This window comes from Cebus imitator, unplaced genomic scaffold (assembly GCF_001604975.1).
Source record: "Cebus imitator isolate Cc_AM_T3 unplaced genomic scaffold, Cebus_imitator-1.0 Scaffold42, whole genome shotgun sequence".
Lineage (NCBI taxonomy): Eukaryota > Metazoa > Chordata > Mammalia > Primates > Cebidae > Cebus > Cebus imitator.
In genome coordinates, this window is record NW_016107357.1 from 13,428,367 (window position 1) to 13,456,046 (window position 27,680).

Sequence of the window (27,680 nt, forward strand, 5' to 3'; positions counted from 1 at the left end):
CAGATACATAAAGCAAGTTCTTAATGACCTACAAAGAGCCTTAGACTCCCACACAATAATAGTGGGAGACATCAACCCTCCACTGTCAATGTTAGACAGATCAATGAGACAAAAAATCAACAAGGATATCCAGGAGTTGAACACAGATCTGGATCAAGCAGATTCAATGTTAGACAGATCAATGAGACAAAAAATCAACAAGGATATCCAGGAGTTGAACACAGATCTGGATCAAGCAGACCTAATAGACATCTACAGATCTCTCCACTCCAAATCCATAGAATATACATTCTTCTCAGCACCACATCGCACTTACTCTAAAACTGACCACATAATTGGAAGTAAATCACTCCTCAGCAAATGCAAAAGAACGGAAATCAAAACAAACAGTCTCTCAGACTACAGTGCAATCAAATTAGAACTCAGGATTAAGAAACTCACTCAAAACCACATAACTACATGGAAACTGAACAACTTGCTCCTGAATGATGCCTGGATAAACAATGTAATTATGGCAGAAATAAAGATGTTCTTCGAAACCAATGAGAACGAACGTACCAGATTCTCAGGGAAACATTTAAAGCAGTGTCTAGAGGGAAATTTATAACAATAAATGTCTGCATGAGAAGCAAGGAAATATCTACAATTGACACCCTATCACCAAAATTGAAAGAGCTAGAGAAGCAAGATCAAAAAAACTCAAAAGCTAGCAGAAGACAAGAAATAACTAAGAACAGAGCAGAATGAAAGAGACAGACACAAAAAAACCCTTCAAAAAAAATCAATAAATACAGGAGCTGTTTTGTTGAAAAGATCAACAAAATAGACAGTCCACTAGCCAGAATAATAAAAAAGAAAAAAGAATCGAATAGATGCAATAAAAACAGTAAAGGGGATATCACCACCAATTCCACAGAAATTCAAACCATCATCAGATATTATTACAAACAACTCTATGCACATAAATCAATAAATCTGGAAAAAATGGATAAATTCCTGGACACTTGCACCCTCCCAAGACTAAACGAGGAAGAAGTTGAAACCCTGAATAGACCAATAACAAGGTTGGAAGTTGAGGCAGTAATTAATAGCCTACCAACCAAAAAAAGTGCAAGTCCAGATGGATTCACAGTTGAATTCTACCAGATGTACAAACAGGAGCTGGTACCATTCCTTCCGAAACTATTTCAGACAATACAAAAAGAGGGAATCCTCCCTAACTCATTTTATGAGATCAACATTATCCTGTTACCAAAACCTGGCAGAAACACAATTAAAAAAGAAAACATCAGGCCAATATCCATGATGAACACAGATGCAAAAATCTTCAATAAAATACTGGCAAACCGAATGCAATAGCACATCAAAAAGCTTGTCCATCACGATCAAGTAGGCTTCATCCTGGGGATGCAAGGCTAGTTCAACATACACAAATCTATAAACATAATCCATCACATAAATAGAACCAAAAACAAAAACCACAATTATCTCAACAGAAGCAGAGAAGGCCTTCGACAAAATTCAACAGCCCTTTATGCTAAAAACCCTCAATAAACTAGGTATTAATGGAACGTATCTCAAAATAATAAAAGATTTATTTATAACAAACCCACAGCCAATACCATACTGAATGGGCAAAAATTGGAAGCACTCCCTTTGAAAACTGGCACTAGACAAGGATGCCCTCTCTCACCACTCCTATTCAGCATAGTATTGGAAGTTCTAGCCAGAGCAATCAGGCAAGAAAAAGAAATAAAAGGTATTCAGTTAGGATGAGGAAGTCAAATTGTCTCTATTTGCAGACAACATGATTGTATATTTAGAAGACCCCATCGTCTCAGCCCAAAATCTCCTTAAGCTGATAAGCGACTTCAGCAAAGTCTCAGGATACAAAATCAATGTGCAGAAATCACAAGCATTCCTACACACCAATAACAGACAGAGAGCCAAACCAAGAGCAAACTCCCATTCACAATTGCTACAAAAGAGAGTAGTACCTAGGAATACAACCAACAAAGGATGTGAAGGACCTCTTCAAGGAAAACTACAAACCACTGCTCAAGGAAATAAGAGAGGACACAAACAGGTGGAAAAACATTCCATGCTCATGGTTAGGAAGAATCAATATCGTGAAAACAGCCATATTGCCCAAAGTAATTTACAGATTCAATGCTATCCCCATCAAGCTACCAGTGACCTTCTTCACAGAACTGGAAAAAAAAACACTTTATACTTCATATGAAACCAAAAGGGAGCCCGCAGAGCCAAGTCAATTCAAAGCAAAAAGAACAAAGCTAGGGGAATCATGCTACCTGACTTCAAACTATGCTACAAGCCTACAGTAATCAAAACAACATGGTACTAGTACCAAAACAGAGATGCAGACCAGTGGAACAGAACAGAGGCCTCAGAAGCAACGCCACACATCTACAATCATCTGATCTTTGACAAACCTGACAAAAACAAGCAATGGGGAAAGGATTTCCTGTTTAATAAATAGTGTTGGGAAAACTGGCTAGCTGTGTGCAGAAAACTGAAACTGGACCCCTTCCTTACACCTTACACTAAAATTAACTCCAGACGGATTAAAGATTTAAACATAAGACCTAACACCATAAAAACCCTAGAAGAAAACCTAGGCAATACCATTCAGGACATAGACATAGGCAAGGACTTCATGACTAAAATACCAAAAGCATTGGAAACAAAAGCCAAAATAGACAAATGGGATCTAAAACTAAACTTAAATGTTTCTGCACAACAAAAGAAACAATCATGAGAGTAAACTGGCAACCAACAGAATGGGAAAAAATTTGCAATCTCCTCATCAGACAAAGGGCTAATATCTAGAATCTACAAAGAACTAAAGCAGATTTACAAGAAACAAACAAACAAACCCATTCAAAAGTAGGTGAAGGATATGAACAGACACTTTTCAAAAGAAGACATTTATGAGGCCAACAAACATATGAAAAAATGCTCATTATCACTGGTCATTAGAGAAATGCAAATCAAAACCACATTGAGATACCATCTCATGCCAGTTAGAATGGCGATCATTAAAAAATCTGGAGACAACAGATGCTGGAGCGGATGTAGAGAAATAGGAACACTTTTACACTGTTGGTGGGAGTGTAAATTAGTTCAACCATCATGGAAGACAGTGTGGCGATTCCTTAAGGATCTAGAAATAGAAATTCTATTTGACCCAGCAATCCCATTACTGGGTATATACCCAAAGAATTATAAATTGTTCTATTATAAAGACACATGCACATGTATGTTCACTGCAGCACTGTTTACAACAGCAAAAACCTAAAACCAACCCAAACGCCCATCAATGATATACTAAACAAAGAGAATGTGGCACATATACACCATGGAATACTATGCAGCCATAAAAAACGATGGGTTCCTGTCCTTTGTAGGGACCTGGACAAATCTGGAAACTATCATTCTCAGCAAACTGACGCAAGACCAGAAAACCAAACACCACATGTTGGCACTCATAGGTGGGTGTTGAACAATGAGAACACGTGGGCACAGAGAGAGCAACATCACACACTGGGGTCTGTTGGGGGATGGGGGGCTTGGGGAGGGACAGCAGGGGGTGGGGAGGTTGGGGAGGGATAACACTGGGAGAAATGCCTGATGTAGGCGACAGTAAACCACCATGGCACGTTTATACCTATGTAACAATCCTATAAGATCTGCGATCTGCATGTGTAGCCCAGAACTTAAAGTACAATTAAAAAAAAAAAAAAAAAAAGTAACTCCAAGCCTCACATTCCTTCCAGAAAAATTATACTGGCTTGTGAAATCTAATTTTTACATTACGATGAAAATAAAAAATACAGGATTTCTGATTCTCCAACAATATAATAGGACTTATTCTTACACACATCACACATACGAGCACTGCCTGTCCCACAAGTCAGACACAGTTGCTGCTTTCTGATCCATCAGACAATGTTGCATCACACACAGCACATTCTAACCACATCTTCATATCAGTGCCTCAGATATGTGATGCTACCGAGTTCAAGAAATTTCAAGCACATTAACAACGAATATATATTATAGGCATCTCTTGTAACCGCAAGAGAAATGACCTCATAATCTGTTAATACTTTTCATCTCCTATCATTACAATTTGATAGATACTAAAAATTAGCTTCAGAGTTGCTATTCAAACATAATTCTTAAAACATCCTTTCATAAGTCATTTAGACTAATTCAAAGACAGACAATTAGCCTTTAACACTGCATTTAATTTAATAAGCCATTTCAGTATTTTAATAGAAGCATTAACAGGCATGAAAGAGGAATGAACTTTTTTTTGAGACCTCATAACTTACAAATTAGCTAATTTTTATTTTTAACGTAAATGTCAAAAAGCATAGTACCAAAGGGCCAGCAATTATACTGTTAAAAAGACATGGAAGTTATCTGGGTCAAGGTATCTCTGCTTTCAGAAATAAGCAAGAGCTTTAACGGTATTTTTAAAGTAAATGACAAAATCTCTAACTTAACATTTAGTAGCAATGCAGAAAAATATTCTCATTGTCAAGGAGTGGTACCTGTGATAATAAAATAAAATAATGTGTGTATAGAAAGCAAGTTATTTTTGGCCTTACCAATGAATTATATCATTCATTCACTATTTGTATTATATCATTTATATTATTAATACTAAAAAAAAAATCCTGAATTCAATGCCTTTAAATTATACTTACCTATTTCTTCCTATGTAATAAGTTTAAATGAACAAAAATTGTCAGAAAGTTAAAAAATATAATGCTTAAACTCTGACATACAACATCAACAAATAATTTTCAAAGCATACATGAAACTAAACATAGATGTGAGTGGCTTTTATAATAAAGAACATGTACTAAAAACATATTTTAGACATCTATATCTAATAAACATTTGCTAATTACTTGCTTGAAAATTTCTGTTAAGTAGAGTCTAGTAAATATTTGCTAATTACTTGCCTTTAAAACTTATGTTAAATACAATTTAAAAAAAGAAAGTGATTCCAAACTATATTGAATCAGGAAACTATATTGAGACAGACTATTTTTTACAGATTACATATAATTCATTCATTCAAATATTTTAACAGCATGTTTTTTCCTATTATAAAATTAATATGTTCATTTTAGAAAAACTGGAAAACAAATGCAAAAAGAAAATAATAATTACACATAACCACAAGTAATAATCATTGTAAATTTTTAATGTATTCTTGTTCCATTAATACATATGCACATTTAATATATTGCTTACCAAGAAAATGTTTTCATTTAATATTCTGTGAACATTTTCCCATGTCATTAAATAACCTTATAAAACAAGATATTTAACTGATTTAAATTACTTGATCATATGGAATATCATAATTTAATGTCTTACTGTCAAATTTTTTCCAATTTTTCACATTATAAATAATATTACATTGGGCATCTTTATCCATAAATCTTTTAGGTCACTTGTGATTATTTCATGAGGTAAACTGCCCATCCCAAATGCCCATCCAATTACTAACTTTCTATGAAAAGTTGCACAGAGCTTCCCTAGAAGACAAAGAACACCATGCTTGAAGCACACAGCATTAAAGAAAACTGTCCCTTCTTCTCCCTGTATTTATTAATATTTCAGCCAGTGCCATGGAAGAGAAGGGCTGCTTTGCTCAAAGTCTTCAGGCACACATGTAGGGTTACCTGGTGATGTTCCCATCTGTACTTATTCCCCATATTTCACCTGTTTAAAAGAAAAAAAAAATAGTCTTACTCTGTCACCCAGGCTGGAGTGCAGTGGCACAATCTCAGCTCACCGCAACTTCCACCTCCCAGACTCAAGTGATTTTCATGCCTCAGCCTCCTGAGTAGCTGGGATTACAGGTATTCATCACCATGCCCAGCTACTTTTTTTGTATTTTTTAGTAGAGACAGGGTTTCGTCATGTTGGTTAGGCTGGTCTCAAACTCCTGACTTCAAGGGATCTGCCCGCCTCAGTGTCCCAAAGTACTGGGATTATAGGCATAAGCCACCATGCCCAACCCTGTATTTCACCTCTTGAGAGGTATGGACAGATAATCTTTTAGGGATAGCTTCTCACAAGGGGGCAAATACCCAGTGAGAGACTGCTACAAAGGGCAGACCACCCACAAATGCAATAACAACTCTCAAATAACAGAAAACAAATTAACAGGTTGGAATCCACAGGTTGATGCCCTCTTTTCAATGCTATCTTTTCCTCTACCCTCTCAGCACAAGTTCAGGCACTGACATGGTCCTCCTCTCTCATTAAAATAAAAAATTGTTATTATTTTTTTTTTTTGAGACAGAGTTTCACTCTTGTCCCCCAGGATGTAGTGCAATGGCTCGATCTCGGCTCACTGCAACCTCCGCCTCCTGGATTCAAGCGATTCTCCTGCCTCAGCCTCCCAAGTAGCTGGGACTACAGGCACACGCCACCACACCCAGCTAATTTTGTATTTTTAGTAGAGAAGGGATTTCATCGTGTTGGCCAGGCTGGTCTTAAACTCCTGACCCCATGTGATCCGCCCGACCCAGCCTCCCAAAGTGTTGGGATTACAGGCGTGAGCTAATGCACCCAGCCTAAAATAAAAAACTCTTTTAGCATTTTGGTGTTGCCAAGTTACTCGATTTACTAAAGGTGTTCCTCTGTGTGCTGCACACCCATATCTCTGCATATACCACACACACAAGGAGATCCATGCACAGCAGAAGCCTGATCAGCACTCCAACTAATGTAGAGGCACAGGGGTGGGAAATACACCACAGAGGAAACCACATACAATGGCCAAGCAAGTGCCAGGCAGGCTCACCTACCTGGGACTATGAGATTCCATTACTCCATTTTAAACTCACGGCCCCAAAATAAGTCTTCCAAAGAGTTCACAGTCTAGCTACTTACCCACAATAAGCCGGTCTTCTTAAAGTCAAACATACCTAACATCAACCCACATCCCCTCCTTTAAAAAAGAAGTACCTGTGGGGAAAAAAAAGTAATCTCTTTCCTAGCAGTTTGTTTTCCACAATTTAATTCTGTTTCTCTAAAAGGTAATTTGGGATAATCGCCCACATCAAACTAGCCACAGACCAGTCTGGATGTTGTTAAACTTGTATGGTGAGTCACATAACGAATTAAGATCATTAGGATGGTGTTACAACAGTGTTGTTTCATAGTTAGTTGTCAATTTTAACACAAAAGTATACAAAATCCAGAATCCATTTTGTTCATCAAATTACGACTTTGTAAAATAAACAGTTGGACCTAATCACCAATGACAGATCAAAGATAAATTCTGAAATATATCATTTGCTTACTTTCTGGGTTAAAAGTTTAAAATGAATATGCTGAAATTGCTTTACAATGTCTTCTTCTATTTCCATCAACATACTTCTCTGGGAAAGTCTATTATGCCTATTATTAAAACAAAACAAAAAGAAACCATTCAGATACACATTATCCCCTAAAATAGTGTTATCAATGAAACCTGAGTAGATAAATTAAAGCAAGAAGGAAGCAAGCGGTGGCTCACGCCTGTAATCCCAGCACTTTGGGAGGCCAACGCGGGCGGATCACAAGGTGAAGAGTTTGAGACCAACCTGGCTAACACAATGAAACCCCCGTCTCTACTAAAAATACAAAAAAAAAAAAAAAAGCTGGGTAGGGTGGTGGGTGCCTGTAATCGCATCTACTTGGGAGGCTGAGGCAGGAGAATCACTTGAACCTGGGAGGGAGAGGTTGTAGTGAGCCAAAATCAAGCCACTGCACTCCAGCCGTGGTGACAGTGCAAGACTCTATCTCAAAAAAAAAAAAAAAAAAAAAAAGGAAGTAAGCTCAGTTATCCCATTAAAATCTAAAATAATGATATGCATGGATATGCATGGTGTCTGTTCAAAATCTGTTATTAGCATGTAATATGGAGAACTGATCTCTCACTTGTAACTTTGGCTATAACTGCAGAACAACAAAGTTATGAGAGTAATTGTGACTCACTTTATTAATCTCTGATATACACATTTTCATGGAACAAACACAATTCTTTAATGATGCGTTTCTTTTTCCCTATGTTTATTGTGATTATGTTTAAAGAAGTGGAAGTTTATGTCTGTTAAATCTAACAATAAAAATAGAGGCTTTTAAATTTTATACTGTGTATCTCTTCATGTTTTAAAATAATTAATATTAATTACATTCTCAGAATTACCAGTCTGTGAGGGACTGGAAATTAAAAGAAATTTGAGTTCCTTCAGGTTTCTGCCACAGAGAAGTGCTGTGCTAGGTGACGTGGATGGGAACAGACACTGGTTGACACCTGGACTTGCTTGGAGAAACTGCCTCTGCCAATGGGAGGGCATGGTGAGGGCCCTGCCAGCACTGGGCTGGACACCAGGTTTCCAAGGCTAAAGCAAGATATAAAAACTTGGTGCTATGCAAGATGTAAGGACAGAAATATGCCTTGCTTATTTATGTAGTTTTCAAAAATAAAATACATACAAAATTCTAAGAGATCTTGATAAACAGCAAAATATTTGTATGTTTGCCAGTTTGTCTACAAGTCTTAAAAACTAGTAATCAAGCAAACAAGCAACCCCCTCCATATACACACAACATCAACAACAATGATGAACCCAGGCACCTGGGCCTGACACTATGCCTCCAGAAGAGCTCAGAGTGCAGCCTTTCTCGTGTGGAGAGGCACCGTGTCATCTGCTTCCCTGAGTCAGAACTCATCAGAGGCCAGCACAGGCCTGACAGCCTGCGAAGGAGAGTAAGGGCAGTTAAATGGGGAGAAACACCTTGGTTCAGGTAGGGTTTTAACTCACATTTCTAAAATAAGCTTTAAAAAAACAAAACAACTCTATTTGGTGAAACCCAGAGGGCCACCAACACTCTCTGACTGATACGGTTTGGCTCTGAGTCCCTACCCAAATCTCATCTTGAATTGTACTTCCGTAATTCCCAAGCGTTGTGGGAGGGATCCAGTGGGAGATAATTTGAATCATGGGGGCAGTTTCCGCCCATACTGTTCTTATGGTAGTGAATAAGACTCACAAGATCTGATGTTTTTATCAAGGGTTTCAGCTATTGCATCTTCCTCATTTTCTCTTGTCCTTGCCATGTAAGAAGTATCTTTTGCCTCCTGCTATGAGTCTGAGGCCTCCCCAGCCATGTGGAACTCTAAGTCCAATTAAACCTCTCTTTCTTCCCAGTCTCAGGTATATCTACCAGCAGCATGAAAATGGACTAATACAGTAAATTGGTACTAGTAGAGTGGGGTGTTGCTGAAAAGACACCTGAAAATGTGGAAGTGACTTTGGAACTGGGTAACAGGCAGATGCTGGAATAGTTTGGAGGGCTCAGAAGAAGATAGAAAAATGTGGAAAAGTTTGGAACTTCCTACAGACTTCTTGGATGGCTTTGAACAAAAGCCTGATAGTGGTATCAACAATAAGGTCCAACCTGAGGTGGTCTCAGAGGAAGATAAGGAACTTGTTGGGACCTAGCGCAAAGGTGACTCCTGTTACGTTTTAGCAAAGAGGCTGGTGGCATTTTGCCCTGCCCTAGAGATCTGTGGAACTTTGAGCTTCAGAGAGAGAATTTAGGGTATCTGGTGGAAGAAATTTCTAAGCAGCAAAGCATTCAAGGGGTGACTTGGGTGCTGTTAAAGGCACTCAGTTTTATAAGGAAGACAGATCATAAAAGTTCAAAAAATTTGCAGCCTGACAATGTGATAGAAAAGAAAATCCCATTTTCTGAGGAGAATACAAGCCACATGCAGAAATGTGCATAGGTGGCAAGGAACCAAATGTTAATCTCCAAGACAATGGGGAAAACGTCTCCAGAGCATGTAAGAGGTCTTCACGGCAGCCCCTCCCATAACAGGCCCAGAGGCCTAGGAGAAAATGGTTTCAGGGGCCCGACCCAGGTTCCTGTGCTGTGTGCAGCCTACAGACTTGGTGCCCTAGGTCCCAGCTGCTGCAGCCGTAACACAAAGGGGCCAACATAGAGCTGGGGCCATGGCTTCAGAGGGTGCAAGCCTCATGCCTTAGCAGCTTCCACATTGTGTTGAGCCTTCGAGTGCACAGAAGTAAAAACTGAGGTTTGGGAACCTCAGCCTAGATTTCAGAGAATGTATGGAAATGCCTCAATACCCAGGCAGAGTTTGCTGTAGGGGCGGGAGCTCGTGGAGGACCTCTGCTAGGGCAGTGTAAAAGGGAAATGTGTGGTGGAGGCCCCACACAGAGTTCCTACTGGGGCATTGCCTAGTGGAGTTGTGAGAAGAGGGCTACTGTCCTCCAGACCCCAGAATGGTAGATCTACTGACAGCTTGCACCTTTCACCTGGAAAAGCTGCAGACACTCAATGCCAGCCCATCAAAGCAGCTGGGAGGGAGGCTGTATCCTGCAAAATCACAGGGTTGGAGCTGCCCAAGACCATGGGAACACACCTCTTGCTTGCATCAGCGTGACCTGGATGTAAGACCTGCAGTCAAAGGACATCATTTTGGAGCTTTAATATTTGACCACCCCACTGGATTTCGGACTTGCATGGGCCCTGTAGCCCCTTTGTTTTGGCCAATTCTATTTGGAACAGCTGTATTTACCTAATACCTGTATCCCCATTGTATCTGAGAAGTAATTAGCTTGCTTTTGATTTTACAGGCTCATAGGTGGAAGGAACTTGCCTTGTCTCAGATGAGACTTCGGACTGTCAACTTTTGGGTTAATGCTGGAATGAGTTAAGACATTGGGGGACTGTTGTGAAGGCCATGATTGGTTTTGAAATGTCAGGACATGAGATTTGAAGGGGCCAGAGGTGGAATGATAGGGTTTGGCTCTGTGTCCCCAACCAAATCTCATCTTGAATTATACTCCCATAATTCCTACGTGTTGTGAGAGGGACCTGGTGGGAGATAGTTTGAATCATGGGGGAAGTTTCCCCATACTGTTCTCAAGGTAGTGAATAAGTCCCACAAGATCTGATGGGTTTATCAGGGGTTTCCACTTTTGCATCTTCCTCATTTTCTCTTGCTGCCATCACGTAAGAAGTGCCTTTCACCTCCCGCCATGATTCCGAGGCCTCCCCAGCCATATGTAACCATAAGTCCAATTAAACTTCTTTTTCTTCCCAGTATCTGGTATGTCTTCATCAGCAGTGTGAAAACGGAGTAATGCACTGACCTTCAGCTTATTCTTCACCTCTTCATTTTGAGTGGGTGGAAAGGTGAGCAGTACTTTTTAAGTGGACTTCACAATGTCTCTATCCCAAAAGACATAACTTAAAATATGAGAGTTTTCACAAGACCCTTTATACTAGACTTTTTAGAAGGCAACCTGGTGGTGAAGCTAGAGAAAGGCCCAGACAAGTAAAACACAAAGTTACAGGTGGTCTTTAGCAAACCACCCACTTTTATTATGGAGTCAAGGGAACCTTCTCCAGGTGTTAACAGCATTCTATACATTCTCTGAAAGTATCCAACACAAACTGTTTTCCAGCAATTCTGGAAGTTACTAGGAATCTAAACACTTAGAAGAATACAGCAAGGATTAAAAGCTGAGAACAAAATACAGATACTACCATAAAGACAAGATTAGAAGGACCCAGTTTTTGGAAGCTTCCAATTAAGTTAAAATTCAAGAACAAAATTATATATATGTGTGTGTACACACACATATGCGTACACACACACACACACACACAGAGAGAGAGAGAGAGAGAGAGCGCCAAAAATGTTTTAATGTAGGTCAAATTAGTTCATCTCAATTTAGGGAGCACAGAATATGATCTTTCAGGTGCCATGTGCTTTCTAACCCACAGAATACACCCAGTATCTGAGCAACAGGAAGCTAGGATGCTTTTGAACACAAAAATGTAAGAATCGCCCACAGGATTTGAGGCAGAGTCCAGCAAGTCTTTATTCTGAGTCCAACAATAACAGAGCACTTAGTGGGAGGGCGCTGTGCAAAAACCACACTTCTCTGAGGATTATTAGTATATTTGCAATTTCTTTGGCATCTCCTCCCACTCTTCCCATGAAGACATGAACTCTGAGAAACCTTCACCGTCCTGTAGAAGCCTTCCCTTTTTCCTCCAAACTCCCCAGCCAACAGACGACACTAACTTACTGTCATGCGAAGCACAGGCTCACTCTCCACACAGGGATCGCCGCATACTTCGTTTAACAGCGTAAGCAGAGAAAAATAAAGGGTTTTGGCTGATGGAATAATGAGTTATTCCATCAGCCAAGGCCAGTGTAAATGTTTATCCATTAATGGAAAGTCAAAGCACACACATTTTAGAGGCATGTTAATGTGGGATTTAATCAGACACCATAAATCAGCAGGCCAGTTTTCCTCACTTACACAAAAGTTTCACATTTCAGTTCAGATAGAGTAGAAACACCGTCCTCAGAATTTATATACATTTGATCTAACTGATTAAGTTCCACACTGCTCTTTTGTTCACTATAAACAAAAATAAGTAAAAAAAAAATTCCCAAACTGCCACAGCATGAGTTGAAAACATACCATCTGCAGCTGCTCGGCAGGAGCTACTGCCCCCAAATCAAATGAAAGGCTCAAGAAATGCTCAGCTGTGTTCTTATTGCTCGAGAGGTTCCTGGAATCCTTCCATGATTAAATTATTGGCAAAAATTGGCAATACACCTATAGCCATATACCTCAAGCAGACAGCAGCTATCAAAAGGAAATGAATGTAACTTTCAAATTATCAAAATGCCACGATGCTCCTGTTAAAATAAAAACCATTTAGCCTTTCCATCTCACAAAAATTTGAAATGTCATTTATTTTAACCAAGAGTTTTCTCCTCCCCTTTCTTCTAATTTGATAGTGGAAAGTGACAAACGCAACCTTATCACTAAGTTTTCATTCTTTTACATGTCTTCATTCAAGAACATGAACACTCCAATCTCTAGGAGAAAATTCCAGTCCAAAGCTGGATATTATCCCTTAACTGAGAGCCAACAAGTACGTCTGTACTCTCAAAAATTCTGAGAGAAATAAGTTCACATTCACAGTACATTGTGGATGTTATGAGTTGACCTTCTGGAAGGAATACTTATGTCTGTTATAAGAATTACTCTACATATCCTTGGAAACCAACACGATAACTCTAGAGACATGAAACTCAAGAGCCCAGGAGTGGGGGCCACGCTCCATCTCCTGCCCCTGACACCATGGTGCACTGATCGCAGCACTTGGACACAGGCTCGGAATCTACTCTGCAGGGTCTCCAAAGTGGCCACTAAAATCAATCAGATTCTCACTTCAAGAGTCTTCTAAGGTGCTAGTGAGCAGTCTGCTGAGGGTCCTTTCAGGCTAAAGCAGCATAATGTGAGCTCATTAGAGAAAGAGAAAATCACATGCACAACTGCTTCCTTACCATTTGCCCAACCCCATCCCAGCTCCTCAGCGTGGGAGATGGCCACTGGACTCCAGTGGAACTTCCTCTGAATGGCACACAAGCCAGAGGGCCTGCAGTCATTCCAAAGGTTTTTGCTCCCAAGAAACCCTCTGGCTCCTGAATAAGTGATTACCATTATTCCATTCATCAAGTGTCTCTTAAGCCTTCTATTATGGGTCTGAATTTTAAACAGTGACTAGGTCTTTTATTATATCCCTGATCCATGTCCCCAGTAACATTTCATTCAAAGTTAGAGAATCTGTCAGCAATCTCATTATTATTAGACTGTACCCTCCCTTCCTCCACTCAGAATTAAACTGCATCCAACGGGTGGGAAAAATACTCTATCTTGAAAAATATTATTAGAAAGTCTATTGTATTTCCAGAATAAGAGCACCACAAGAGCAATATCCTGTCTGCCTTATGCACCACCGTTACCTGAGTCCCTAGAATTGAGTCTGGTAAAAAAAAAAAAAAAAAAAAAGAGCATGTAATAAATAGCCGACAAATGAATGAATACATCTGAGCACCGGCTATACGACAGGCCACTTTTCTCAACAAATCCTGTCTATAATACTATGACACAGATTGAAGGTTTTCCATGCACAGGTTCAGAAATGAGGGCTTTCAGAGAGGAAGCAGCTAAGTGACATACCGGCCCTACAGGTATGGAGAAGACCCCTCAGTCTCAGCCCATGTTTGATCTATCCAAAATGTGTTCTGTATCTTGGGAGTACAGTATAGCAAAAAGAGCTCAAGATCACAAGGACTTTTATCCTACAGTAGAGAGACAAATACTAAAGAAGCCCCAAACACAAAAGTTCTAGCAACCAGCATCACGCAAAGCATCGTAAAATCCGCTGGGCAAAGCAGAACCAAACAAGTGGCAATGCTAATTACACAAGATTAGAACAGAGGCCCAGGGGTAGTCAGCTACACGACACTGCCTAGCATCCCCAGAAGTTAGGTTGGGTCATAATAAGAGCTCCAGAAGAATGAGAGTGGAAGAGTGGAAAGGATGGAGGAGACCCTTCTGGGCTAGCCCTTTAGGTGACTCACACCTGGGTGCCCCTTCCCCTTCAACAAGCCTAAGCAAAGACCACTCAGGCCAAGGCCGTGAGGCTAGGGCCCTGTGGTAACACAAACAGATGGAAGGAACTTGAATTCATGTGTGTCAGGTGGAGGAGAGCAGCCTACCTGTCCAGGCCTTGGGCTGTCACACAAGAAAGAAATCAGCTTTTCCACCGCCAGAGCATTTTGTAGTGTCTCTTAGAGCAGGCAGAGCAACCTTAACCAATACAGCCCTAAGGAAAAGTCTTCTCACCTTGACAGTACATTCTACATGCAAACGACCATTAATGGTACAGCTGACGAAAACTTTTTTTAGTAGTTTCGTCTATGGTTGGAAAGGTTTGGCAACTCAGAACTTCAGTAGTGGAGGAAATAGAAAAGGGGGTGGTTAATTAAGTCTAGAATTTTATTTTTATGTCAACTAGGTTTTTATTTTGCTAGTCAGTATCTCTTCAGCATAAGTGATTGAAAATCTGTATTTTTTCAGGACTAGTTGATTAGCCTCCTTCATATAGTATCATAAAACTGAACTCAGGAAATTTTAGTTTTAATAATTGTTGCATTTGAAATAATTAGAAATAATTTGAATTAATTAAAAATAATTCCTCAGTTTTGCAGATAAACAGGTGTATTTTCTTTCACCTAAAATTTTCTAAGTAATCAGATACAAATAAGCCAGTAATATGTCAGGATCTATCTCTTCAGAAGCAAAGTGGCTCAGCTTAATGCTGTGAGCCGGCCTGAGCCAGGCCTGCATCAAGTGTCAGCCAACTAACAAAAGAAGCACCTGATCTCCAGAATGAATGGGTGGGATGTAAGACGAGACCCAGTGGGCAAATTGCCAGATCAGATAGGAAACTCACACCCCTGTGGGGAAAAGGGAAGTTGAGATGTGACTGAAAATAAATACATAAATATTTAACAGAAATTGCTCCTAAAATCAGTAGACAAATGGATATGACCTCTGAAAAGTTCATGTGATCAAGATGAAGGTAAAGAAAGCCCAGTGTGGTCATATAAAATACACAACAAAGTAAAAATAAATTATGTTGAGTTTTGAAAGAAGCTTTATACACAAGAGTGCATGCTGCATGATTCCATTAATATCAAGTGCAAGAACATGAAAAACTTATCAACGGCCAAAAAAAAGGAACAATGGTTACCTCAGATGAAGGTGGGAAACGAAAAAATTGACTGGGCGGGGGCATGAGAGAACTTTCTGAAGTGGTAGGAACATTTCACATCCTAATAGAAGTACAGGCCATATGGATGGATGGATGTATCAAAACAGAATGATACACTTAAGATTTGTACATTTCACTTTATAACTTTTACTTCAAAAAATGTAAATGTTATTAACTCATTTACAGTATACATACTGATGTGTTTAGTGATAAAGTGTACACATGTGTGCAGCTTACTCTGAAATGCATCAAAAAAATAAGACGGACTGACGGGTGGGTAGAAGACAAAGAGATATGCATAAATCAAATAGAGTCAGACCTAACAACCCAGGAGCGGGGTACAGGGGTGTCCACTACACCACACAATATTTTCAGCTTTTCTGTAAGCTTGCAAATTTGCATGATAAAATGTTGGGGGAAAGTATATGGTGATTACATTGAGATTTATTGGTTTGGAGTTTAAAGGGAAATCTCAGCCAGCACTTACGGCTAGCTCATGAGACATAAGACAGGAAGTGGACAGAAGGAAGAGAGCACTGACAGCATATGAACAACACCCCAGAGAGACCCGGGGGCAGACGGGATTCGGGCGAGTCGAGCTCTTCTTGTCCACTGACATCCTTTCTAATGCTGCCTCAGTTTAAAACTCTTGTTACTCAGCATAATTTAAAAATAAATCACTCCAATGTGTCAATTATCAAGTTATATATTCCTAAGTATAAAGTCTTGAAACAAAACATATGACCTTGAGTTGCAATTATAATACTATGTGTATATTCTGTAGACTAACTGAAATGAATGCAGTAATTTTATAACAAAACATCTTTTATATCTCTGATATAACCAAAATAGTTTTTCCTTTAGGTTTATGACACAGTCTGTAACCTTCAGTAAATTACAATGAGGAAAAAAATCATAAAGACTATCTTACATGACAGACAAAGTAATAATTACCACTTTGAAAATTCTGTCCATCACTTCTCCTTAACGTTGCTTTTCTTAATAGAGCAAAACCTAAACCAGGCAAAAAGATGTTTGGATTTAAGCAGATCAAGTTAAAAGTGGTAATACTGTGATCAAATGAACAACTGAGAGAGTTTTGTATGTATCTGCTGGTCTTGGATAGGGCCTACAGTTTCCCTGTTCACAAGAGGCCCTCAACAAAAATTCAAATCCTAACCATTTTCCAAAGCTTAACTCAAGTTCTATCCTCCTTGAATGTTTTGCTAACTATGCAAACCCACCTTATTCTCGGCTAATCACACAGTCTTTCATCTGAAAGAAGCTGTAGTGCCCATCTATCCTATGGTCTCATTTACACAGGAATCTTTTTCTAATATACCTGACACATGGCCATTAACTCTGCCCAAGTTAGTTCATCACCTAATAAGGCAGTTTGTTCACCACCTAGTAAGGTAGCCCATGCTATTACACAATAGTTCCAGTGGCTAAATCATTCCCTCTGATAGTTCTGAATCAGTAACATATGGAAGTTTAGGATAACACTCAAAGGTCCCTCTGAGGACTAAATTCTAAGAGTCGGTTAATTTGCTGACTGTCCCTGGCAGCTACCCAGTACAGGTACTGAAAGATAGGGATGGAAGGACAAGATCCCTGTTCTCAGGGGTCTCACACCCTAGGGTGCCACCTGTTAACTTGAAAAATCTTAGAATGCCAGCATTTAAAAAGACTTCAAGATGGCATGACCCCACATCCTTATTTTAAAATTGGATTATAGTCACTGCCCCAGAAAATTAAAGGAGTTAGACAAGGCCACGAAGAACCCCTTACACCACTTGTGTCATCTGTAATGGCAGGATATTCTACTTTGCTCTTCTATATAATGCTCTAAGTAGATTTCTTAAAATTATAATTTTTCTCCTTAGTTTTACCTGTTCCTAAAAAGAAGAAGGTAAAAGTTCACTTTTAAACACACGAATGCTTGCAGGGATGACAAGGAGAGCAAGCGCATATTGCCAGAACTCTGCTCCATGAAGGCAGGTGTCTCCATGTATACCTCTCTCCACCTTCCTCAACACCTCCCAGGGTGCTAGAGCAGGGGAAGTACAGATGTCTGAAGTATTTGCTATTGGAATGACAAAGAGCATAGTAAGATTAAAGCAGTGTCTCCTGAAACTCTCTCTCCTAGGGCCTTTTTCCTCATTCCTTGCACATATCCTGTGCCGACTCAACATCCCCTCTGCTCCACAGCTTATCTCAGAAAGAACTAAGTTACGGTGCCAAGCTAAGAGGATGAATTTAGAAAGCTCCACATAACCAGACGCACAGCGACAGCAGCCATCAGACATCACCCAGATTTAACTGCCCTAAAATTAGCAGTCAGAGCAAAGTAGTTACTGCAATGATTGCGTCAGAGCTATTCTGACTGGCGAACTGCCAGTTTTAAACAAATTGTCCTGCTTTCTCTACCAGGGAAACAATATTTTGGAGCAGGGCCAGCTAAGCATTTCAGTGAATGTTCAAATTCTAGCTTCGCTATTAATGTTTTATAATTCAATGACAAGGTGAACAAAATCTATATAGGCTACATCTGCAAGGGGGTTATTTTCTTTGTTGTAAGCACTTATTCTTTGGGTGAGTAAAGTACTGTGGATGAATCCTTTTAAATATTTAAATGCCTGAAATTTATTTAGGGATTCACATTCAACTGGCTTAAAGATTATGCAAATCTATCAAAGTATAAATGCAAAACAAAAATTGTTTTCCTCTTATATTTCTTTTAATCTTGGCAAAGACTCAGGGGCTAAAAAAATGTTCTCTGCATGATCACAGAAGGGCCCACTCGCTTCCCAACAAAGAATACATAACCTGATTCAATTGGTAAAACTGCTACCTCACCACAAATTACAAAATTTCTAGTTAATGATAGACAATTCACTGACTGATAGAACAGGGCAGTTTTTAGACCAGAACAATGAGCTCATTAGCCTAACCCACAGCCTCCACTTCCCCCTTTCAGTGATAGTTAGTTCCACCATTCTCATATGCACATACCTTCTTTAGTCCCTCCCCCTTTCCCTCTTTCTCTTTTCATTCTTTTCTTTTATAATGATTTATGGAAACCTACCATACCTTACAAGTGAGCTGTAGAATAAAGAACACTGTAGCTGGAACCAGGAGACATGGGTTTAAAAATACAAGGATTCAGATTCAGAAAACCACACTTTCATTAAATCTTGGTTTTTTAATCTGTAAAAGGGGAAAAAATCCCACTAGCCTTATAAGGTTCTTGTCAAGTACACGTGAGAGAACACAAATGAAACTTCAAGCATGATAATATTTGCCTTTAAGAACAGCTCTTCCCAATTCTTTATTCTCTTCATAAATCAACATTGGTCTCCTTCACTCATTCTTATTTAAAACATTTTATTTATTTATTAATTTATTTGAGACACGGTTTTACTCTGTCACATAGGTTGGAGTCCACTGGCACGATCAGCTTACTGTAACCTCAAACGCCTGGGCTCAAGGATTGTTCCGCCTCGGCCTCCCCAGTGGCTAGGTCTACAGGTGTGCACCACCACATTGAGCTCATTTTAAAATTTTTCGTAGAAATGAGGTCTTGCTTTGTTGCCCAGGCTGGTCTCAAACTCCTGGCCTCAATAAATCCTTGCCTCAGCCACCCAAAGTACTAGGATTGCAGGCATGAGCCACTGTGCCCAGCTCAAAACATTTTAAATGGGAAAACTGACCTATTATTCCAAACAAATGAGTTACAGTGATCTTCAAATCAAGCTGGTTGATAAATTGGATGCTTCTACTATCATGTATGCCTTGCTTACAGCACTTATCACAGCATACCTTAATAAAGGTAAACAAATAGGAGTTAGAATAATGGCCCTCTAATTTCATGTAATATAAGAACTAGCACTATGTTAGGATATTAGAGATAAAAGACTTTTACCATGTAAAATGAAGACTACAGCTACTGAGCACCTACCATATTTAAGGCATAAATAATACCCTCATGTACTTTGCAACCCTCAAATTAAAAGCACTGAATCAACAACAAAAGATGCACTATACATTACTGACGGGGTTTCTAAAAATCATTATTTCCTGTGGAAATTAATACTGCTAATGAACTGAGAGATAAAGGACTACAGGCAGTATTACACAATTCAGAAATCATTTCTTCTCAGTAAGCTTTATTAAGCCCCAGCCAGGGCTTTTAAGTCAACTGCAGCCTCATGGGATTCAAATAGGGCTGTGCAGTCATCAGCACAGACCAGGCTTTGAAACCTGGGAAATGTGTAAACCACACCCTCTCATGAAAGGAGGCACCTAAGGGTGCCCAGACTCCCAGGAACCACACCTCACTGAATGGGGCTATAAAGGTCTTGATGTAACAGACAGAACACAGTCAAAACCCTCTTCAGAAACTACTTCCACATTTTTACCAGTTTCATATCAGAGTTCAATTGCAAGTCATTTCCAATGACCTAGGAAAGCCATAAATGAGGTATAAACTATTATTCAAGATAGATCATGTATANAGAATTATTAGAACTTTAATGCAACAGTATTTACTTCAACAAAAGCCAAGATAAAGGGAGTTCTTTTATGTTCAACCCACAACTCCCAATCATTCCTTTAACAAATATTTGCTCACTGAGAGCCTGTCATGTGGCAAAAACCACCTAAGTGCAAGGAATACAGTAGTAAACCAGAAATGTCCCTGCTTGTTTGCCGCTTATGTTCCATTCTGGGTGGGTGGTGCTTGCTTAGCTGGAAGTACAGGAGATACAAGAGTAGGGCTCCCTTCTCTCTCTCCTCGTTCATTCCCAATCCACTAATGGCTGGGAAGCAAAGCATGCCTTGCACTAGGGATGGCTGTGCAACAGTTCTGGCTAATCACATATAGACAGAGCTAGGCTATTAATCTACACTTTCAACAGACCCTGATCCTGGGAGCGGTTTTGTCTGAGTTTGATAGCATGATGCCTCTTAAACAGCTGAATTAACTAGAAACTTTCTAAGGAGAATAGCAACACCATTACATTAACCTCCTACCCCTCAATAAAGGAAGCCTCAAACCAAGACCCACAGGCAATTCTGGAAGAAAATAGGCCAAAGTCAGAAATGTCTTCAGGAAAAAGAATAAATACACAGTAAATATAAGGCCTATTAAGAACGGAGTTTGTCTTCAGCATGTCTCACAAGACCCTACAGGCTGCCTAGAAATTCCATTTCCCAACAGTTTATAAACTCTAACCAGTTAAAGTAGCAGAATAGTGGTATCCAAACAGGGGCCACACATTTCAAAGATACAAATGCCCTTGAGGTGCAGAGAAAATACTTCTACATCTATTTATTTTTAATACCACTCTTCTTAAAATTTATATTTGTTTTATAATGTCCATAATATTTTAGCACAGCAAAGTATATGTTTATACATACAGATATACATATACACATGCACAAATGTGTATATAGGTATGTATATATGTGTATGCATACATACATGAACACTTAGACAATTGTGTACAGATGGGATGCATGTTGAAAAAAGGTTGAACCTACTACAAAGAAACCACTGTTTTTTGCATTAGGCCATTTAAACACCTGAAACAGGTAGCATGTGCCCTTACAAAGAATCAAAACTATAATTCCTAAAATTACTTATTAGAAACTTCAGTACAGAGAGGACAGCATCCCAAAGCTATTCCTGAACTATGTGAATACCCACTGTTCAACAAGGAACCAAATGTGTTATCAAAAACACCTCCAGAAGACAGTGAAAGCAATTGTTTTGATAACTTCACAGGATACTATGCCTTAAGCATTAGTCAGAACTTTTTTTAAAACTTCACATAATAATTTAACTCAGCATTATTTTTTATTCACCCAACAGTTACTTTCCATAGTAACAATTTTTAACACTGGCTCTTTACCTAGATATTTTTACCTAAGTGTAATTGAATATACTACAAAACAGCCTATTTTGGAATGTTCTGATTTCTTGAACAAGTCAACTAAATGGGAATATCTCTCAGCAGGTTAAGCAAATATGCAGAAGTGAAAAATATGGAGTAATCTAATAGGTAGAGTTCAAGACACCCCTTCTGGCTAAATGTTTATGAGTAAAACAGGAAGAGAAGTATATCAACTAATTAAAACAAAACCAGAAGAGATTGTGGTGCTCTTCCCTACTACCTGAAAGAAATTTAACATAAGAGAATACTAACCCAAAAAAATATGCTGAAAAAAGTCCAACAAGATTCTGATTTGTCCTACAATAATTGCAGTGTCTAAGGCCTCCAGAGGTCACAGGTCATACTGTGACCCTAGTTTCTCAAGTCAGTCATTGATTCAACAAATTTTCTTAATCATATGCAGAACAGAGTCCTCGTTACTAGGTACACACTGAAAATGAACTCATTTATTACTCAGCATAAATTGGTCAATAGAACCAGCAAAGGATGTATGACACACTCTTTCAGGATATCCATGTGGAAAGGTGGAGATACATCGGCTAGTTATAAGATACTAAGAACATTAGTAGTTAACTGTAACCGAGAGTGTGACTCCTTATAAGCCTCAAGGGAAGCTTCCAGAGACATACTTCGTGTTGTTCAGCCAGTTTAACAATTTCATCAGTGGCTTAGGTAAAGATATAAAAGAGTCTGATCTATCATACAGACAGCATTTCTTTGGGAGGACAGGTAAAGATGCCAAAGAATATAATCAAATTCCAAAAGCACGATGGAAAGAATCAGCTAACATAAAGCAAAACACAGCACAATAAATGTTAGGTTTTGCAGTGACATCAGTACAAGATGGGAAGACATGGCTCAATGGCAGCATGTGATTAAGGGCTCAAGGGGTTTTAGTGAACAGGAAACTCGTTGAGTCTGGCCACCAGAAAAGTGACTGCAAACTTGGCCTACATCAGTGCAAGCAACATGCAACCTATGACAGACACTCCAGCTCTACTCCACATGGGTCACGTTACACCAGGAGCCCAACTCTGACAGAGTAGCCGGAATACTTCTAGAGAAGGATTTGTTCAGTAGGCCACCAAGGCAGTAGAATTTGAATAAACAAGCAGAATTCAATTCGAATTCAATAGGCCAAAAAACTTTCTAGTACTCAAAACCATTAAAAGGTGGAGATCCCCACCCCTTACTTGCAATGTTCAGGTATTACTGGAAGACCACTTACAGAGATTATATAAAAGGATCCAAATATCGAATAAGGGTTAGTTCAGCGGCTCAGTGATTTCCAAACTCTGGTCCTTAGTGAAGTTTTCACTGACCCATGGAAAAGAAAAAAGTGTCCATGTGGGGATAGTTATAAATCCATGAGTGGGGTAATTTTAACACAGATATTCTCTGGATAGGAAGAACTCTCCTTTAAGTCTGACAGCATAGGTATTCTTCCCTCACTTTTTTTTTTTTCTTTGGTATAACAAACGTATTTTGATGAAATGCATTGACAATACGTAGTAACTGCTGTTGTCAATTTTCAACACACTTATGTAATAACATTAAATGCTGACATATCTGACAATCCCTAATATTTGCTATTTTTTTTTTTAATTTTACAGGTAGATGAAAAGAAATGGTACAGAAACAGCATGATGAGACAATCTTTAAGGCCCTTTCTGGTCCAAAGATGCTATGATGACTACATTCGACTTGCTGCACATTTTCCACATTTTCTTCCTTCTTACCACCCAACTTGGCTATACAGTAATGGGGGGAAAATATACCAAGGAATTGGGCCGCACTAAATATGAAATCTCTCAAGAAGCAGAACCTCAACAGTGAGTCAAGATCTGGCTCTCTTCTACAACTGATGTTCTTTGGAACCAAAGTTTATGAATCAAGTTCAGAAAGGATCAAAATAATCTATGTCTGAAGTTGGGAGGCTTTTAAATTCCTATCACACGGTTATCACTCTTTTAAAAGGAGTCACAGCAAAATGCAATTGGAACAGAAAAAGCAATTTCTGAATCATTGATTTCAAGGTAAACCAAGTAGCTGTGACCCTCATGCAAAGTATTCACATACAAACTTACCGTGGGCCAAGGCAAAGAAAAGACATAATCATGAAAAACATAAACTATCCCAATCAGACAGGCATTTTCATTATTCTAATACATTCATTTTAAACGTTAAAGAAACCCAAAATTTTGGTGCTGAAAGGGGTCATGAAAACACTTTCATCCAAATTAATTCGTGGCAGGTGGTAGAGGCAGGAAGCTCAAGGTTCCTATCTCTGCCTAAAGTTTCTTCTACTCTCATCCTGCAAGTGAATTAGGTACATTAACAGAAGTAAAAAACCTAGAACATGGGTTCACTATTCTCTAGGACTGTACTTTGTATTTCACGGAAGTTCAAAACAGGAAAAAAAAAAAAAAAAAAAAAAAAAAAAAAGAAAAAAAAAAAAAAAAAGGAAACACAGCAAGGGTCCAACTATCTCAAAAAAAAAAAAAAAAAAAAAAAAAAAAAAAAAAAAAAAAAAAAAAAAAAAGCAGAGCTCTTCAATTAACAATACCCCAAGTCTAAATTTTCTTCAATATGGCTTTAAAAGAATTTGTAATCCTAAACCACCACCATAAATTGATTACAAGTTCAAAAACTCAATGCCTTCCTCAACCTCAAAAAATAACCCTGCATTTATCAATTATGATTGGAGGTAAGGGGCTGTATCCACGTAAACACATAGTTCTTTCCGAAAGTATGCAAGAAACACAATCCCTTTTAAACTAGTTTTGATGCCTAAACACAGTGCTTTTAAACCATTTTCAATTACCAAACAATTGGTTTTTCAGGGTAGCTAGTATTTCCTTACTTTCAGCAATAGATAGACTGCTCACTTCAAAATCAATAACCCACTTCCCCTTTTGCCTCAGGTAAAAAGATCCTCCAGGTGGACAAGTGTTTACTAAGCTCAGGAATCAAGGAACCCTTTATACACCATCCCAGTCTTGGAGGTTGGGGAGGGAGGGGAAGCACCTTCCAAATCCATATTACACAGCTTTAACTATAGTAAGCATTATAGAAGCCAAATCATGATCTGATAATTCTCTTTTAAACTAAAAGTTACATTCCATACAATTAAAGCTCTTTGAGAAAATCTAAGACTTAAAAACATAAAAAGCATTTAATGAAAAACATATACTTAAAGCAACTGGTAAAATCTGTAGCCCATACTAAAAGCCAGACTCCACCCCCATACCTGTGATCTAGCTCTTGCTTTATTTTCCGGACCTGCTTACACTGTTTCTTATCCAAGTTCATTTCACCCCATCTATAGGTAGGAAGTGGGTACTGATCAAAGCTGTTTCTGATTTCATTTCCTACTTCCCAGATGTTTGCTCTGTGGTTTTTCTTTTTCCTTCAGCTATTTATGAATACACTCTAATTTAGAACAAATTCAGTATGTCTTATTTTAAGCTGGCCAAGGCACACAATAAATGAGCGCTATAAAGATAATTTCAAGATATTTATCCAGCATATAAATAAGTTTGCCTACCTAGGCAAGATTTGGACAGGCTGCCATAATCTTACTTTAAAATAAAAGTGCTTAAAAACATGAGCCTGCTGCTGTTGCTGCTGTTACTGCTTAAACTACGAGCTATTGTGCTTGTCATGAAAGGGCTTTTGCTTAGAAATGAAAAAATCAAATATCCTCTGGGGAGAAGATGTTCCTAACACAATCCCTATTATGAATCATGCACATACTTCAATTGCATCTCTTCCCAAAATGGATCAATGGACTCTTTAGGAAGAATCAATGTGATTTATACCCAAAACTTAAGATTGCACTTTCTCATGAATAATACTTGCTTATAGCTCTTAATCAGTGAAATTCAATCAAGCAGTAAACATCTTTTAAGTGAAAATGTTGTCTAAACAGGATTATAAAACTAACAGAACTCTGAATTCTTTAAATAAGTCCAAACATCAAACAGGCATTCTTAAATGACGAAACTAAATACAGTAAACCCTGTTGTCTGTTGAAATTCAACTTTGGTAATGCCAAAATTAATAGGTCACCTCTCAATAACCGCAAAAATATTGGTATGTGTAGGTTTTCTAGGGAGGTAATAAAAAGCAACAGTTTGCGAGATTTTTTTTCTTCAATTACTAATTGTAACACTAGAAAAATTACAACCTAGGCTGCACACAGACGCAACTCAAATGGGCAGTTTACTAAATGCCTGTCATGAGAAAGCCATCTAGTGTTAATGTTTAGAATGGAAACTGCGGACAAAAGAGGCAAAGAAAAGAAAAATCTGTGCGACTATTTTGAACTTACTGAGCAAAGCCATAAGAACCACCAAGATTCCTTGAGGATTTTTTCCTTGTTTTTTTTTTTTTTTTTTTTTTTTTTTGGGGGGGGGGGAAGCCATCCTTGTCAAAACCCAGTCTAAATCTAACCAAAATCCAAAATGTCTATAATTTTATTTTAATCACATGTTTTGGTGAGCACAATTCCGTGACCAATGCACTTGATTTTTCCAATACTCAGGTCAGAGTCATCTTGGGCTGAATTAATTTAACTGAAGCAGGTTAATGATGACAAATATCTCCCAGAGGGGTAATGCCAAGTTATTCTCTCTTTCCGAGAAGCCTCGGCTCCCTCTTGTAGATGATGAGCTGAAATTGATTCTTTGGGTTTGCGGCACGGCAGAAAATTAATCTGTAGGTGCTCCTGGGGATATTCCCAGGACGTGGTCAAACTACCCTCACTGACACGGGAAGACCCGGAGAGGCCCTGGAGCTGACAAAATGGGAAGAAAGGTCGCGCTGAGTGAGAAGGGCGCTCGCTGGCTGCTCGCGGTCTTACAAAGAGGGATCCGTCCCGGCGAGGGCGCGCGCTCGGGGCGCACCCCTTCCAGGGGAATTAGCTCCGCAGCAAGTTCGGCGTCAGCCAGCCAGGCGCGCCAGGGAAGCTGCGTTGGGCAACGGCGAGCCCTTCCGCGAGCGTTAGTCAGAGCGGAGTTCTGGGCACCTGGAGGAGATCCTCCTCAGTGCCTGTGTCGCCGAGACGTGAATAACCTTTCAACCGATCGATAACTTGGAGAGAACAAGCGGCGGCGGCTCCTCTCCCAGCCGGGTCCCGGGAGCGCGGGCGCATCTGCATCTGCGAGCCGAACCCCGCGCCGCGCCCCTCGCACCCCCGCGCCGCGCGCACCCCGCCGCCGTCAGCCCCCCGGAGGGCAGCCTTCCCCTCCGGGACAGACCCCGCCTGGCCGCAGCCATCCCGAGCCGACCCTCTCCACGCTGCCCGTCGGATTCCCCGACACATACCTCCGCAAGGCCGTCCGCCGGGACCTGCTACAGCCTGTGCGCGCCGGGCGGCGCGTACCGGGGCTGCCGCCTCGCCGCCCGCCGCTGCCCGGAGCTGCCCATCGGCCCGGACTCTCCCCGCGCCGGGCTCCGGCGGAGGCGGCCCGGACCCACCGGCTGCGGCTGGAGCTCTCGGCCTGCGCTCGGGCGGCCGGCGGGGGCGCGGCGCTCCTCCGCGTCCTCCTCCTCCTCTCGCTCCGCCGGCTCCTCCCGGGCTCCCCGTCTGCCGCGCCGGCTCCCGACGCCACCGCCCGCCCGCCCGGCGGCACCGCCTCCCGCCCGCTCGCGAGCTCCCATTGGCCACCGTCCGCAGGCCCCCTCGGTCGATCCCCGCGATTGGGCGCGGGCGCCGTCAGTCTCACCGCCCGCCGGGCTCCGGGCGCAGTCGGTGCGCTGTTCCCAGGCCCCGCGGTGCGCGGGAGCGGCGCGTCCGGGAGGGGCCCGGGCGCCCTTCAGAGGGAGGGGGCTGCGGGGCGCGGAATGCGCGGCGCTGGGCGAGCTCGAGGGCCGGGCAGCCTACCTGGACCCCGGCTTCTAGAGAGCCGTCGCTGTCGCCGTCGGGACTCGCTCTCGCCCCTCTGAGGAGTAAGTTAAAAACCCCAAGCCTGGCTCCGAGCCGCCCCCTGGCGCAGGCAC

General features: G+C 40.3%; 1 protein-coding gene across 3 annotated transcripts in view; it reads right to left on the reverse strand.

Annotated features, from left to right (window-relative positions):
• Nucleotides 1-27,139, reverse strand: part of SIPA1L2 (signal induced proliferation associated 1 like 2) — a 230,429-nt gene extending 203,290 nt beyond the window's left edge. For all 3 annotated transcript variants that reach the window (XM_037737792.1, XM_017526547.2, XM_017526549.2), the window contains exon 1: nt 27,006-27,139. The gene's annotated coding sequence lies outside the window, so the exon portion shown is untranslated. The remainder of the gene's footprint in view (nt 1-27,005) is intronic.
• Between the last annotated feature and the right edge of the window lie 541 nt (nt 27,140-27,680).